General features: G+C 40.8%; 1 protein-coding gene across 1 annotated transcript in view; it reads left to right on the forward strand.

Annotated features, from left to right (window-relative positions):
* Positions 1–1,623: 1,623 nt before the first annotated feature.
* The window catches only part of PDE4D (phosphodiesterase 4D), a 1,602,952-nt gene continuing 1,586,567 nt past the window's right edge, over positions 1,624–18,008 (forward strand). Inside the window, exon 1 of the mRNA XM_070774938.1 lies at positions 1,624–1,642. The gene's annotated coding sequence lies outside the window, so the exon portion shown is untranslated. The remainder of the gene's footprint in view (positions 1,643–18,008) is intronic.

Consider the following 18,008-nt stretch of genomic DNA (forward strand, 5'->3'; position numbering starts at 1 on the left):
GAGAAGATATAGTAACTGCTTCTTTCAAGATGTCAGGTGAGATTGGAGAGAGAATGCAGCACACACTCCATGGGGGTACAGGGCAGACGGGGAGGACTGGGGTGGGCATGTGGGCTGTGGTAGTCGGTACGTGCTACAGGGGGTGGGGGATCCTGGAATTGAGTGTGCAGGCTCTGGAATCAGACTGCTTGAGTGCAAACGCGGGCTCCTCTACTGATTCATTATGTGGTTTCAGTGACCTCACTTTCTCTTACCTCAATTTCCTCTTCTTCAAATGAGGATGATAAAAATACGTGCATAAACACGTGTGCGGCACTCAGAACAGAGCCCAGGATGTAGCAAGCACTCCATAAGCATTAGCTACTCTTCTTATTGGAGCCCACTGTGACTGCTTTGATGCATTATCCCTCTTAGTCCCTTAATAACTATGTAGGTGGCTGTAATCATTTTCATCCCACAAATGAGGAAAGCGAAGTGCAGAGAAGTTTCATAATTTGCTCACATTCACACAGCCATGTCATAGTAAAGCTCACCTAAGACAGATTCTTCCTCAATCCGTCAGACACCCAGGCTGGGGCACTTTCTGCTAAAACGCACTGAGCTAGCGAGCTCTGTTAAGACCACTTGTGAGTACTTTAGATTTGATCAGGAGGTACTGGGGGCCTATGGCAGACCTTGGGGCTGGGGAATAATGTGAGCAGTTCCCAGGCCCCAAGGTCTGCCACAGCCCCCTAATACCTCCTGATCAAATCTAAAGTACTCACAAGCGGTCTCAGCAGAGCTCTCTAGGTTAGTGCGTCTGCTGGAAAGATTCATCTGGCAGTCTTGTAAAAGAGAGAAGGCAGGAAGATTGAGGTGCTAAGGATTCAGACTAGAGATGGCTGAGAAAATGACAGGATGTGGCAAACCAGAGTCGAGCGGTGATGGCAGAACCAGTTGAATTTGTGTCTGACATACATGAGATGGACCTGATGGTATAGGATGGAAATTGACTAAAGGGGTAGGTGTGGGGGTGGAGCTTGGAGTTTCAACTTGCAAGTTTCAAACATGGGACTCTAAGACAATGTTAGTACCATGTACCATGATGAGGAAGTTGGGAGGAGAGCCACTTGAGTCACTGCCTCCTTCAGAAGTGGCTACAGAGAAGTGACTGTAGAAGAAAATAGTGTCTGAGCGTCAGAGTGGGACACTTCATTACTTTTAGTGGCAGTTTGGCTCTGATGGGAACACCCTTGCTAGCCTCTACTTCACTGTCAATGCAGCTCTGCCTCCCTCCTCCTTTTAGGAAGAAAGCTGATGTGTTGTTCCTTTTTTCCCTGGAGTAGGATGTTTTCTGTACACAATTGGCACGTGACCTCCTTTGAAAAAGACAGGTAGTTCTTATCCATAGCAAATACAGTGATTTACATTTGAGGAGTTAGGAAAATCAGTTCTGTTGACTTCCTGTTTTCTATTTCAGGCCTCTGAGCAGAACTTCCCTTTTGAGTAGGGCCCAGAAGAAAACACAAAGCTGGAATTTTCTCCCAAAGGTGAACTCACGAAGGGATAAGTAAGTTCATGGTGTGAGGTGTTTGCCTCCCCGCGCTCTGGAAGTTTGTCCTTCAGTTGCTCTTTGAGGAATGTTTCTGCTCTTTTCCTGCAGGTTAGTCCCAAACCTTTAGTGCACCCGGGCGTCCGGGTAGGGGGTCAAAATGTGCTGCTCAGACCGAGCTCGTGACCAGATTTGGAGATTACAGTAGCTTCTTCCTTTGACAGTTCCTGAGAGTATTACAGTTTGTATTATCTTGTTCAGGCTTCCTGTCTGAACACTTCATTTTGCTTGCTGGTGGGAAGCTGAACTTTTCAGTTTTTCTTCTCCTCCTCTCTCTTCTTTTCCTCTTTCTCTGTTCATAATTCAAAATTATGTTCACTTTATCATCTTATTGCTTCCTTCATAGCACCCTCTGAGGTGGCTATTACAATCCCCATTTTATAGAAGGTGAGACTGAGGTTGCAGTGAATTGTACTGTCTTTGCCAAAGTCGTTCAGTTAATAACAATTCTGAGCCTGAATCCTCAATCTTTTGTCTTCGGGTATCTCCTGATATTTTTCCCCCCAAACCACATTGCTTTTCTGGTAGTGGCTATGGCCTTTAGGTGGAGAAAGAAATGGCAACCCATTCCGGTGTTCTTGCCTGGAGAATCCCAGGGACGGGGGAGCCTGGTGGGCTGCTCTCTATGGGATCACACAGAGTCGACACAACTGAAGTGACTTAGTAGCAGTAGCAGTAGCATGGCCTTTAGGATGCTGACGGAAAGGAGAGTAAATGGTGGCTGTGAACCCTGATGAGTAAAACAGAAAATGTTAACTAAGGATATGGCTGTGCAATTCTTCAAGCACATAGGACTTCAGGTCTCTTTTTGTGTTACAGACTTTAGAATGATGTGACCAAGGGAGTTATTTCCTGCGTGCAAGGGGCATAACTAAAAGAGTCGGGCGCAGGTGTAGTGCTGGTTCACATGTACTCAGGTGATGAGAGTTCTGCTGGTTGTTGGGCTGAGGATGGTATTTAACATAAGAAGATACTTTGATTTTCCCTGTTCCCCAAATCTTGGCAAGGCAGATGAGTAGGAGGGGAATCAGTTGTTAAGTTGAGGTTGATGGTGAGTATTTGGACTTTAACAGTGCTTCAGTTCTGGATGCAGAAAAAAGGGATCGGAAATTGTGGCTGCTTAGAAGCTGGTAAGGTTGCTCTGGCTTCTTAGGAAGGCATGAGAATTAGGACAGAGAGCAAGGCCTGTGGAAGCCTTGGCTGCCCATCTTGCCTGGCACATCTGTGGAATAACCCTGCTATGCCAGGGCTCTGGGAACGTTCCTTTGATTTCAGAGGTGTCCTCAGGGCGAGTCACATGACCAGGTTGTCCCGATAGATAGTAAACTCCAAGGGACCTGGCACATCTGTGGAATAACCCTGCTATGCCAGGGCTCTGGGAACGTTCCTTTGATTTCAGAGGTGTCCTCAGGGCGAGTCACATGACCAGGTTGTCCCGATAGATAGTAAACTCCAAGGGACCTTAGCACCAGGGCTGGCAGATGTCCTCCTGATACGGACTGTGAGCAGTAGCCAAGGCAGGCAGTGCCCTCTCTTCCTGAATCCAGCCCCTCCCCCCTCAGCCCCAGAGCAGAAGTGCCTGTGAGGGCAGTGGTCTGGGCACTGGCTTGGGGCCACTGCCCACAAGGCTGTGAGATCCTGACCATTCTCCTTCTGGACTGTCACATAGCAGGGAGTGAAAGAGGGCAACCAAATATCGTGGCGAGGAGGGACTGGCAAATGTGGACCCAGCTAGCAGAAATCTCACCGGCGCAAGAGATGCTGAGAGAGGAGGATTTGGGAAGGAAGCTCAGAAGCCTCAGTCCCTGAAAGCACACTCAGGCTTGATATGGTCCAGGTGTGGGGTTAGTATTCCCTGCAACTGACTGACAGAAATGGGGTGGGATGACACACAGAGGGGGCCTGGGGGTAGAAGATAAACGAGAACACAGTTTTGCAATTGACCAGAGGCTGTCTGGTCGCAGGCCACAGGCCTCTGGAGAGAGCTCCTCTCTCTGTGCATTATAGAAAAGCAACCATGCCATCTGCTCTTAAAAAGTCCAGGACAGAATTTCTGTAAACTGGATTCTATTTTGAAGGCATGAAGGAATATGACCACTGAAAAGAACCTCATGGGAATTACTTTCAAAAAGCAGAGAATCATTTTAAGGAGTAGACACTCAACACCTTTTTTTTTTTTTTTTTTTTTACTTCTTCAGGATTTGAAGGATGGGTTTTATTTCAACAGAGAATTAGAGTAGAAGAACAGTCATGAACAATGCAGTAATACGGAAAATTAAACAGTAAACAAAGTAAAGATCATGAATCAGCTAGAAGCCAAGTTTTGCCTTGAGTATATAAAGTGTGTTGAGGTTATTAACTGCTTGGTTTTGAGTCCCAGAATGTTCATGCCTTTGCTCAAAGTAAGAGTCAGCATTTTGCCCAGGGATGCAAAAGTTTTTCTCGTACCTATGTGGAACGCAAAGCTCTTAACTGTAGTAATTAACTTGGGCTTCCCAGGTGATGCTAGTGGTAAAGAACCTGGCTGCCAATGCAGAAGACATAAGAGACATGGATTCAATCCCTGGGTTGGGAAGATACCCTGGGGGAAGGAATGAACACCTTATTTGTCGGCTACCTTTGAAAGTTGGGAGAAACCATTTCATTAAACAATTTAAACAACATGGAAAAGTTACTTTCATTGAGAAACTGTGATTTTTTCAGGAAAGGCCTTCTCCAACAGCACTTTTCGAGATAGTTACAGAAGGACAATCCTTGCCAACAGAGACACTCGGCCTCTAAGTCTGGCTTTTGGAAAATGAGTATGTATTACTTTATTTTTTTTCTAAACAGGACACTGTGAGCTCTGTCATGTACACTATGAAAATAATTGGTGTTAGTACACTTCGTGCCAGAGTTCATGCTTGTTGAAAGGTGATTGGATTCAAACCAGCAGATTTAAAGGTCAACCGGTTGTTCTTAAACAGTGCAGAACTTTAACTCTTTCATTGTCATAGATTTTAACCAAATGGCCATTTTAGGAAGGAGAGACTGCATACTGTGTTTGAACTTTCTGACCTTTTTGTTCTTAAATTTTTTAAAGTTTCTTGAGGATGCAAATAGTCTGAGAAAGGCCTTCTTAGCTGGCATTTGGAAATGGGTGGGAGGAGAGACTTGGTTCTTTTTAAACTACTAAATTTAGATCAGAACTCTAATGGGAGAGTGGACATCACATAAGCAAATGTCTAAATGTCAGGCTGAAAGGTTTCTCTTTTTTAGTAAGTTTTTCAAATTTGTTGGTAAGACTTAGTAATAGACCTCTCTTTCTAATCTTCCCATCTTTGAGTGATTCTTTTTTTTTTTTTTTTAAGTTCTTTGAAAAGCCTGATGGAGAAGCCAAAATCTAATTATCAACATTTAACCCAGCTGTTTGATTTTAGCTCCATTTATCAAGTGGGCTTTGGGATTTTGATGACTTTTTTTTTTTTTCCTTAGTAGTTTTGGATGCATAGGTTAAATGGTTTATTTTGTTGCTCTTCCAAATACCTTCTGCCTACCAGCCTTTTTCCTGGGTTTCTCCAAATAAGTTAGGGGACTGACCTGTCTCAAATCATTAGGGTGAATTGTAGTCAGCTGACGTTAAGCCTTCTTGTCTTTTTTCAGATTAGTGTCTTGGTGAGTCCCGAGAAATTGTTCAACATTTTATTATGAGGGCCCTAGTTTGGAAGCTACAAAAGCAGTATCTTTTGAAGAGAAAAGTATCCTCTCTGAGATTGGCACTGGACATTTCCCCATACAAAAGTTGACAAGTGAAGCCGCTGGAGTCCAAGCATCTATCTGCCTTGAGTGTGTGTGAACTCATAGTGATAACAAAAGGCAAACTAAAGTGACCCTGAAAAATCACTGAGTCCCACTTTGTCAAGAAGATACTTAATATTCTCTTCTTTCTTGGTTCCTTCAAAGTTGGCTCTTAGTTCCCTTCTAAATTCTCCATATCTTTGCATCTGTGAGACTGTGCCAGTTACTTAAAAACTCTGTATCTCATTTACCTCGCCTGCAAAATGGGGAAAACATTACCTACCTCAGTGTTACTGTGAAAATTTAATGAGTTGATTCATGTAAGATGCTTGGAACAATGCCTGGCATAAAACAGATGCTCAACAAATATTGTCTTATTATTATCATTATTTTATTTTTTGTGGTAATTCTATCTCTTTCACCAATTGCTGTGCCATATGGAAATGGTTGCTCTGGTTGAGGATTCTTCTGGTTGAGATTGTGCAAGCCCAGGAGTTCAGGTTCAAGCTGCTCTCCATTTCATGTTTTAAAGGCCTCATCTTTTTTTGCTTAAACCGCAGCTGCGGTTGGCTGGGAGACATCCTGTGGGAGATGGTGGCCCTAAAGCAGAGAGCTAGGGTGGTTCTTGAGGGAAGAGATGGAGAGCCAGACTTGGTGACAGTTCAGCCACTGAGGGAGAGGCTAGAAGACCAAAGCAGGTAAAAAGCAGAAGTGCAGCTCAGGAGTGTTTTCAGAAAGGGACTAGTAGACAGGAGCCAGGAGGAGGCCCAGGAAATACCTCCTCAGACAGCTGCCCTTGATCTTCACTCACTGCCTCTGCGGCACCTTGTCCCCTTCTAATACGCCCTCTGAGCCTCTAATATCATTCCGGGGCTAACGCTCCGTTGTCCTTTATGTCCTCTTTGAAGACACTGGGTTCCGGCTGCCTGCCTTACCCTGTTGTTCTCATGTTTTCCCTCAGTTAGCTCATGCATAACCTCCAGTTTTCACCATTAACTCTTATTCAATTCTGTTCTATCACAAAGTATTCTCAAATCTAAGGTTTATGTCTAAGCTAAAAGGAAAATGACATAGCCACAAAATACTTGCCATGGTAGGTACCAGGCATTATACCATGTAATCACACTTGGAATTCTGTTGGAAAATAGTTCCCAGAGCATGGTTTTTCAAATATTTTTTTACTGTAGTCAACAATAAGAAACAGATTTTACATTGTAGTCTCCATACATATGTACATATCTCTGTGTGTGTGGATACATGTGTGCATAACTTAAGTAAAATTGTCATGAAATGATGCTTAATCTTGACAATTTCTATCTGAAATTAAGGCTGTTTGTAACCCACTAAGCATATAACCTGCGATTTGAAAAACCTTAATCTGGAGTATTATCCAGGATCTAGTGATTGCCTTTTGAGCCCTTACATGTTATCCATACATCATACATGAAAGATGATTGTGGCCATCTGTTACATTTTCAGGGAGTTTTTCTTAAACAAAAAAAGAAATTCAGGTCAAGAATAGCATATTATCTGTAAAACAATTTATCTTTCCCCTTATACTCTTTCCTGATAATTATTCTCCCTTAATTCCCTCTAAGAAATGACTACTAATTTCTAATGCCATACATTAGTAGTTTAGGAAATGTTTTTGAAAGAAATTAAAGAAGATCCAAATAAATGGAGGACTATACTCTGCTCATGGATGGAAAGATTCTATGTAGGTAGAGATACCTGTATGTCATAGGGTTGTCAGTTCTTCCGTAAAAAGGTCAATGCTATCACAAAATGCCAGCAGCTCTTATTTTCTTAATGGAGAGTCACATTCTTATTTTAAAATTTAAATGGAAATAAAATTAGCTAAGAATAGTCAGTAGAGTCCTAAAGAAAAAGAATGAAGAGTAGGACTCCCTCACATATTGATACTTATAAAGTATGTTAAATAAGACATTGTGGTTTTGATATAAAGTTGGAAACTACTCTGCATTGGGAGCTTGGAGTCTTAGCCCTTGGACCATCAGAGAAGTTCTGCATTAGTTTTATCATCTGTAAAATGGGGTCAATAATTTCTACTTTAAAATGCTGTTTTTAAGGATAAAATTAAAAAAAGAATAAATGGGGTGAGAAATGAGTTAGTATCGTGATATATGTTGCTGTTGTTCAGTTGCTAAGTCATGTCCAGTTCTTTGTGACCCCATGAACTGCAGCATGCCAGGATTCCCTGTCCTTCGCTATCTCCCTGAGTTTGCTCAAACTCATGTCCATTGAGTTGGTGATGCCGTCCAACCATCTCATCCTCTGCCATCCCCTTCTCTTCTTGCCCTCAATCTTTCCCAGTATCAGAGTCTTTTTCAATGAATTGGCTCTTTGCATCAGGTGGCTGGAGCTTCAGTTTCATCACCTTTCCTTCCAATGAATATTCAAGGTTGATTTTCTTTAGGATTTACTGATTTGATCTCCTTGCTGTCCAGGGGACTCTCAAGTATCTTCCCCAACACCACAGTTCAAAAGCATCAATTCTTTGGCGCTCAGCCTTCTTTATGGTCCAACTCTCACATCCATACATGACTACTGGAAAAACCATAGCTTTGACTATATGGATCTTTGTTGGCAAAGTGATCTCTGCTTTTTAATACACTGCCTAGATTTGTCATAGCTATTCTTCCAAAGGAAACATTGATTTTGGAGCCCAGGAAAGTGAAATCTGACACTGTTTCTACTTTTATTTGCCATGAAGTGATAGGGTCAGATGCCATGATCTTTGTTTTTTGAATGTTGAAGGTTTTTCACTCTTCTCTTTCACCTTCATCAATAGGCTCTTAAGTTCCTCTTCACTTTCTGCCATTGAAGTGGTATCATCTACATATTGGAGGTTGTTGATATTTCTCCCAGCATTCTTGAGTCCAGCTTGTGAGTCATCCAACCCAACATTTCATATGATGTACTTTGCATATAAGGTGTCACTCTGCTTATTTAACATATCATGATATATGTTGTGTCCATTATTGTTATTATTATTCTTTATATAGTATAATATTGCTGCTATCTTTGTTCATAGAACAGTATATTGTATTGGGAGATGATATCTGGCAGGAGAATGATTCTTTATGAAATAAATAATTTAAAATAACATCACTTTTTTTGGATTTTATAAAGGTATATACTTGGTGAACACATAAGCCAATGGCATAAATTCTGCATTCTTAATTAAAATTAAAATTAAACCATTAAACATGGTTAATTTTGTGTGTCATCTTGACTGGATTGCAGAGTACCCAGATATTTGGCTAAACATTATTTCTGGGTGTGTCTGACAGAGTGTTTCCAGCTAAGATGAACAGTGGAATTGGTAGACTGAGTAAAGCAGATTGCTTTCTGCAAGGAGAGTGGCCACCATCCAATCTGTTGATGCTTGAGCAGAACAAAAAGGTGAAGGAAGGGAGATTGACTCTGCCTGACTGCTTGAGCTGAAACATTAGGTTTTTGTCCTTTGCTGAGGCTTACACCATTGACCCTCCAGTTCTCAGAACTATACCACTGGCTTCCTGGGCCTCTGACTTGTCAGACTTCTCAGCTTCCATAATTGCATGATCCAATTCCTTATAATATATCCTGTTATAACCAACATCTCCTGTTGATTCTGCTTCTGTGGAGAACCCTAATACCATAAGCATTTATTCAATTTCTAACCAGATGATGTCTGCCTTCTTGTTCCAGCTCTCAACTGTAAACAAGTATCCTTTTCTTGATATATTTAAGGTTGTATTTTTTTGCTTTTTATGGTGATTTTACTGTTTACAATGACCCCCAAATGTAGTGTTGAATTGCTGTCTAGTGTTCTCAAACACAAGGAGTCTGTAATGTGTCTTGCAGAAGAAAAATGCAAGAAACATGCACACATCTAACGTGTGTCAGATGAGCTTTATTCAGGCCTGAGCTATGGTGCTATTGGCTGTAGCATTTCAATGCTAATGAATTAACAATATATATTAATTAAGGTGTCTTTAAACAACCACACACATAAAATAAGATCATGTGTTGATTGGTTGATGAAAATGTTATGACCAGAGACTCATAAGAACCTATCTTCCCCCTAAGAATAATTGTTCAGTATTTACTATTTCAGTGTTTCCAGTGAACTTTGTAGAACGTAACTATTATGAAGAACAAGAATCAAATGTATAAAAACATTTTGTTTAAGCTGAAAAGATGGCCAACGAATGTGTACTTTTAAACATTTTGTAGATTTATAGTCAACCCAAACAAAGTGGGACTACTTTTATCTGGTTGTGGAAGACACTCTTTTCTGTTCTGCTTAGATTGGTTTATTTTAACAGATGTTTACTGGGGAATGGATTAAATAAGTCAGGCGCAGTTGAGTCAGACTCAACCTTGTGCTGCACTGGAGCTCCCAATCTACCTTGGAAGGCCATCAGAATTGTGAAATCAGCAGTATTGACATAACTTTGTATTCATGGAGCGGACGTCACACAGAGTCAAGATGTTGTGTTTCTTGATGTTCTGAACATAAAGAAACCCAGCCTAGATACAGAAAACAACCACAGGCTGTCCGCAGAGTAGGGATCTGAACAACGTGTCAGTGAAGGTTGGTCTTATCTTAAGCTCCAGAAAGGATCCTAGAGGCCTAGTACGTGATAAGGACCTAAGCGTGTTTAGATGAAGTGCTGAGTCAGAAACCAGGTCCCATGGCTCAGATTGAGTCCTTTCCCACTAAACCATGGGTGTTCTATGTTTTTAAATGGTTATTGGGTCTAGGCTTACAAATGAGCTTGTCTTCCAGAAATTCCACAGATTTGATGTTTAGAAGTGAGTCTGAGACTGTTCAGATATGAGCTCTAAGAGGCCTATTTGCTGTATTTGAGCTTTTTTTTTTTTTGAGTTTCCTATTTTTCAGCTGATTCTCAAAGGAGTTCATGATTCTGAAAATGTGTAAGAACTTATATGCATATTCAGAAGTTTACTTTGTACCGTAAGTAGTAAACTGAATTAGGGGTAATAGTGCATTTGACATTGTATTTTGTGCTATCACTTTAGTAGAGAATTTTTAATGTTAAGAAAATGTTAATTTCTGACTGCTGCTGCTAAGTCACTTCAGTTGTGTCCGACTCTGTGTGACCCCATAGACGGCAGCCCACCAGGCTCCCCCGTCCCTGGGATTCTCCAGGCAAGAACACTGGAGTGGGTTGCCATTGCCTTCTCCAGTGCATGAAAGTGAAAAGTGAAAGTGAAGTCGCTCAGTCGTGTCTGACTCTTCACGACCCCGTGGACTGCAGCCTACCAGGCTCATCCATCCATGGGATTTTCCAGGCAGGAGTGCTGGAGTGGGGTGCCATTGCCTTCTCTGAATTTCTGACTGGGGTGTAGCAAAACAAACTAACCTATGGCAGTGTAAATTAGCACAAAATTTCTAAAAAGACATTTGGAAGCTTTTGAACCAGGTACCAAATTTAACCTTCACAATTCTACTCTAAGGAAGTAATTAGGAACTCAGGAAAAAATACTATGTATGAAGCATTATCCTACAGAATATACAAACTAAGAATCAAAGTAAATGTTTAAAAGTTGTTGATTTCATTAAGATGGCTTAATATAATGAAAACTATGACAAGATACCATGTAAAAAAAAGTCACAGCATATATAGTGTGATCATAATTTGCATATATGTGACCAGAAGAATGTATATTAACAGAGGTTATCTCCTTAGTACAGGTACTTCTTTCCTTCTTCTCCTTTTTTTTTTTTTTGGTATTTTTCAAATTCTCTAAATGACTATATATTTTATAACCTGAAAAAATGTTAAATAATATTTTGTCCATTTGCACTTTGATTTACCTAAGGGATGTTTCTGCCCATTTCTCTTAGTGTCCACATTGCAAAAAGTCTCATCACTGGTTTTGGCTTAAAGTTCAAATGGAAACTCAGTTATTTCACGTTTGTTCAATTACAGGCTGCTTTTCTTTCCTTGGTGTCATTTCGGACTAAACTTTTGTACTCAAACCCCTTTCCAGTTCTTGCCTCTCTCCTCTTCTTTTTGTTCTTTCACTGATCTTTAAAAAAGAAATTTAAATGCTGCCTGCTTTTCTTTGGCAGCCTCAGCCTTTATTCTCCTATTTGTACTACTTAGTTTCAGATATTCATGTGATCCTTGTTTCTTTTTTCATTTTTATTTTTTCTTATTTATTTATTTTTATTGAAGTATAGTTGATGTACAGGCTTTGCTTGTGGCTCAGCTGGTAAAGAATCTACCTGCAATGTGGGACACCTGGGTTCGATCCCTGGGTTGGGAAAGAATCTGCCTGCAATGCAGGAGACCTGAGTTCAATACCTGGGTTGGGAAGATCCCCTGAGGAAGGGAAAAGCTGCCCACTCCAGTATTCTGGCCTAGAGAAATCCAAGGACTGTATAGTCCATGGGATCACAAAGAGTCAGACAGGACTAAGTGACTTTCACTTTCATAGTTGACTTACAATGCTGTTAATTCCTGTTATACAACAAAGTGATTCAGTTATATGTATGTGTAGATATATGTATCTCGGAGAAGGCAATGACACCCCACTCCAGTACTCCTGCCTGGAAAATCCCATGGATGGAGGAGCCTGGTAGGCTGCAGTCCACGGGGTCGTGAAGAGTCAGACACGACTGAGCGACTTCACTTTCACTTTTCACTGTCATGCACTGGAGAAGGAAATGGCAACCCACTCCAGTGTTCTTGCCTGGAGAATCCCAGGGACGGGGGAGCCTGGTGAGCTGCCATATATGGGGTTGCACAGAGTCGGACACGACTGAAGCAATTTTATCAGCAGCTGCAGCAGCATATATATGTATCTATATATATTCATTTTAAAATATTCTTTTCCATTATAGTTTATCATGCTCATGCTCAGTTGCTCAGTCATATCTGACTCTTTGGGACTCTGTGGACTGTAGCCCCTCAGGGATTATCTGTCCATGGGATTATCCTGGCAAGAATACTGGAGTGGGTTGCCATTTCCTCTTCCAGGGGATCTTCCCGACCCAGGGATCTAACCCATGTTTATTGTGTCTCTTGCACTGGCAGGCAGATTCTTTACCACTGTGCCACCTGGGAAGCTCCCATGGCTTATCATAGGGTTTGTTAAGTTGGAGGATAATTGCTTTATAATAGTGCGTTAGTTTCTGCTGTATAATAGTGTGAATCAGCTGTAAGTGAACATACATTCCTGCCCTTTTGGGCCCCCCTCCCACTACCTCCACCCACCCCTCTCGGTCATCATAGAGCACCATCATAGAGCACCACTGAGCTGCCTGTGCTACACAGCTTTCCACTAGCCATCTGTTTTACATATAGCAGTGTATATATGTCAATGCTACTTTCTCAGTTTGTCCCGCCCTCTCCTTCCCCTGCTGTGTCCACAAGCCCATCCTCTATGTCTGCATCTCTATTCCTGCCCTGTAAATTGGTTCATCAGTACCATTTTTCTAGATTCCACATATATACCTAAATATATGATATTTGCTTTTCTCTTTCTGACTCACTTCACTCTGTGTGACAGACTCTAGGTTCATCCACATTACTCTAATGACCCACTTTTCTTCCTTTTTATGATGGAGTAATATTCTTTATCCATTCATCTGTCAGTGGACATCTAGGTTACTTCCATGTCCTGGCTGTTGTAATTAGTGTTGCAATGAACACTGGTGTACATGTGTCTTTTTCAATTATGGTGACCCTTGTTTCTTTACCTCTGTTTTTCCTTTTGGAAGTCAGAAGCAGCATTCCTGGAATACTCTCTTCCAAACCTCAGAGCCTCAGCAGTACTTTTGTGTTGTGCTGTGTGCTTAGTCGCTCAGTCGTGTCCGACTCTTGATGACTCCATGGACTGTAGCCTGCCAGGCTCCTCTGTCCATGGGATTCTCCAGGCAAGAATACTGGAGTGGGTTGCCATTCCCTTCTCCAGGGGATCTTCCTGACCCAGGGATTGAACTGGGGTCTCCTGCATTGCAGGCAGATTCTCTACTGTCTGAGCCATCAGGGAACCCCAGTACTTTTGTGTTAATTTTTACATTTATTACCTTGGGGATTTCACAAGTATTTTCCTGCTGTGTCAGAAGCAGGTGTGACAGGTGTTCATGTTTCCTTGCATGTGTACATGTGTGTGTGTGTGTGTGCACATGTGTACAAGAGCATGTGCAGATATGGGATGGTCAGGTTGGGAACTGTGTCCAGACTGTACGCAAAGAGCGGGAATATCCTAATCCACTCTGGTATCAGCAGGCTCATGTCTGTACTTGGAAAGCTTTGGTGAAGATGATGCAAACTGGGTTGGTTCTGTGGGCCTGCCAGCTGATGCCAGGCTGTTTTGGAGCCAGGTAGGGTGACTTTTAATTTCTCCCAGAGCTTGTCAACTAGCAAAGAGATATGTATATTAGAAAAGATGGTAGAACTTGATTTATAAAAGTGTGAATGCAGGGCTGAATTAAAATGACACCTCAAGGAAGTGGCTCAGGACAAGATCAGGATACTCTTTGAGTCAAAAATCAAGCCTAGGATTTATAGGATAAACATTTTTACATGTAAATTGGAATTCAAAGTAGATATTTGTAATTGAAGTACTATGTGTATTTTATTTTCATAAATACAAGGTCTGGCTTTGAAATTTGCTCCAAGGTAGGTCCATCAGCATCAGGCCTTGAAAATTTTCCTGATGAAATTTTCCTGATGAAAATTTGCTGATGAAATTTTCCTGATGAAAAGAACCAGGCAAATAAGATACTGGCTTGTAGTGTGCAAATCCCATGGCTGTACTATGGAGCACTCAGTGTCTCCTAGCAGAGAAAAATGTACCTTGACATGCTTCCCGGGATCGACAGCTCTTCATCCTTCAATCTAAAGAGAGTTGGGTGGAGAAAGGATAGATAGCCAGGGAGATGAATGATTTATTTTAATATTATTTCCTTTAAGCCCAGTTACATGGGTGAAAATTGGATTATATGAAATTTACATGGTTAGAAATAAGCATGCAATTGACATGAAATTCCTGAATGCAACAAAGCATCAGAAAGTGAGCCCTGTTGTAAGCCGAGGGTGAGGAACAGTGCTAGTGGCCATGACTGACTGGACTTCAGAACAATGTGAAAAAGTTGATCTTTTCCCTGGCTGCCTGAGTCTCCTCTTTGTATGCCATCTTACTATACTTCCTTCTTGTCTCTCCTTAGAGTTATAAACATCCCCTTCACTTTCTGGGATGACCAATCAAGTACATCTTTGTGCACATGATATAAGATTTATATTAATTCCATTTGGGCATTTGAATTTGACATTGCAAATGTTGTGGAATAAGATGTATGTTTCCTACAGAGAAGACTGATGAGCATTTCATGCTTTGGTTTAGGTGAGCTCTCCTGTTGGCAGTCTGTGTAATATTGGGAATCTGACTTCTTATTTAAACATGCTCCCCCTTTTTTGCTTGTCATGATGATTATTAACTTTTAAGTTAAAGTCCCTACATCAACTGAAATGGCAAATAAATTTGAAAAAGAAGATGCAGCTTTTGGGAAAAGGTGGTGGAAATAATTCTATTCCAGGTTTAGAACTTGAATCTGATCTAAATACAGATTCAGACTGTATTTAGAGCATTTTGCTTTGGCATCTCCATTTAGGTGTGGAGGAGGCTGTTTTAGAACCTCCTCTTCTTCTTTTTTTTTTTACAGAGAGAATGAAACTGCCTGAGGGACAGTACAGAGCCATGGTGAGGGCCAAGATAAAGTCTCAAAGTTGCTGGGCCACACCATGTCCCACAAACAGCAGATGCCATAGAACCGCTTTTTAAAAAATCCTGCCTTTCACATGTCATGCTAAAAATACAGACCTAAACAGACCTGAAAAACTTGAAAGAACTAGACAAGCAAGGAGTTGCTTTTGGTAGTTATACCAAAGCAATATGCAAGGTCATGGAAATAACGCAACAAACAAGAATGTACTGTATACAGTAAGACATATTAGAGCTTTCTAAAGTTCCAAGGCAGCTTTTGTAATGTATTCAGAACAGAAGTAAGAATGGAATCATAAAACTGGAGAGTCCCTAGGAGACTGAAAAAGCCCATAGAAAATGATTCAATAACATTGGTGGGTCTGATAGAACGCCCGTATTCCCTTAGACTTCTCATCTCTCTCTTCTCCCTCTTGAAATTCACCTTAGGGGAACGTTCTGTGGATTTCTACCTGCCAACTCAAACTTGGTGCTCTAGTTTTCTAGCTATCTGCGTATCTTATAGATGTCCTCTGCAGTTGCTTATTATGTGGCTTGTCACTTGGACTAGGCGCAAAGCTTTAAGGCCAAGAAACCTATCTTTTGTGTCTTTGGAATTTCTGCTATAGCTTGAGTATGACAGTTGTGTCCGCAGATGATGTAAAATGAATATTCCCTAACTCACTGGATACTTCCAGATTGAAAACAAGTTAATCAATTTTTCTTCTATTATTAATATGTGTGTGCCATATTCTGAAATAGCTGTGAAAGACCAGATAAGAGAAAGGCTAGAGGAACAAGTTGCAGACACAATAGTGAAAATGCAAAAGACCGTTAAAAATGTCTTGACATAAATAATAAAGATGGGAAAAGTAATAATGATATAACAACTTTCCATTCTGTAGCACTTGATTTTTCTGAAAATACTTTCAGATAATAAAGAAGAGTGGGATAAAGGTAGTAATAGAAATACCTGAAAGGAAAATAGTAAGGAAATGCAGAGTTAACAAAGCAAAACAACAAAAGAAAGGTGACGAAAATAAAGCCAAGAATAAAGAAATGGAAGGAGAATTATTGGACAGAGTGTCAAATATTTACAACATTGGTATTCTTTGAGCAGGTAGAGTGTGCCATCTAGATCACAGCATGTTTTCATGTGTTCTACCAGATAGTGGGAGAGGGAGTGCCCTGGACTCGCTAACACTCTCCATTCTTTTTATAAAAATTAATTTCTATTAGAGTATAATTGCTTTACAATGTTGCGTTAGTTTCTATTTATACAGCAAAGTGAATAGCTATACATATACATATATCCGTCTTCTTTGGATTTCCTTCCCATTTAGATCACCACAGAGCACTGCATAGGGTATTCTGAGCTGTACAGTAGGTTCTTATTGTTGTTCAGTTGCTTAGCCGTGTCTGACTCTGTGACTCCATGGACTGCAGCATGCCAGGCTTCCCTGTCCACCATCTCCGAAAACTTGCTCAAACTCAATGTCTATCAAGTTGATGATGATATCCAACCATCTCATCCTCTGTTGTCCTCTTCTCCTCCTGCCTTCAATCTTGCCCAGCATCAGGGTCTTTGAAATGAGTCACCTCTTCGCATCAGGTGGCCAAATTATGTGGAGCTTCAGCTTCAGCATCAGTCCTTCCGATGAATATTCAGGATTGATTTCCTTTAGGATTGACTGGTTGGATCTCCCTGCAGTCTAAAGAACCCTCAAGAGTCTTCTCCAACCCCACAGTTCAAAAGCATCAATTCTTCGGCGCTCAGTTTTCTGTATAGTCCAACTCTCACATCCATACATGACCACTGGAAAAACCATAGCTTTGACTGTATGGACCTTTGTTGGTAAAGTTATGTCTCTGCTTTTTAATATGCTGTCTAGGTTTGTCATAGCTTTTCTTCCAAGGAGCAAGTGCCTTTTAATTTCATGGCTGTAGTCACCATCTGCAGTGACTTTGGAGGCCGAGAAAAGAGTCTGTCACTTTTTCCATTGTTTCCCCATCTGTTTGCCATGAAGTGATGGGACTGGATGCCAAGATCTTAGTTTTATACACAGTATTGTATATATGTCAGTCTCAATTTCACAATTCATCCTTTGTTTGTTCTCTATGTCTGTGTCTCTGTTTTGCAAATAAGATCATCTATACCATTTTTCTAGATTCCACATTAATGCATTAATATATGACATTTGTTTGTCTCTTTCTGACTTACTTCACTCTGTATGACAGACTCTAGGTCCATCCGCATCTGTACAAATGACCCAATTCTGTTCCTTTCTATGACTGAGTAATATTCTATTGTATATATGTACTACATTTTATTTTAATACTTTTAATTTTGTATTAGAATATAATTGATTAACAGTGTTGTGGTAGTTGTACCACATCTTCTTTATCTGTTCTTATTTTGATGAACATTTAGGTTGCTTCCATGTCCTGGCTATTGTAAATAGTGCTGCTGTGCACGTTGGGGGGCATGTGTCTTTTTAAATTACATTTTTCTCTGGGTATATGCCCAGTAGTGGATTTCCTGGGTCATATAGTAGTTCTATTTTTAGCTTTTTAAGGAGCTTCTATACTGTCCTCTGTAGTGGCTGTATCAATTTACATTCTCACCAACAGTGCAAGAAGGTTCCCTTTACTCCATACCCTTGCCAGCATTTATTGTTTGTAGATTTTTTTATGATGGCCATTCTGACCTGTGTGAGGTGATACCTCATTGAAGTTTTGGTTTGCATTTCTCTAATAATTAGTGCTGTTGAGCATCTTTTCGTGTGTCTATTGGCCATCTGTACGTCTTCTTTGGAGAAATGTCTATTTAGATCTTTTTTTGCTCATTTTTTGATTGGGATTTTTTTTTTTTTAATATTGAGCTGCATGAACT

Source organism: Bos indicus, chromosome 20 (genome assembly GCF_029378745.1).
Source record: "Bos indicus isolate NIAB-ARS_2022 breed Sahiwal x Tharparkar chromosome 20, NIAB-ARS_B.indTharparkar_mat_pri_1.0, whole genome shotgun sequence".
Lineage (NCBI taxonomy): Eukaryota > Metazoa > Chordata > Mammalia > Artiodactyla > Bovidae > Bos > Bos indicus.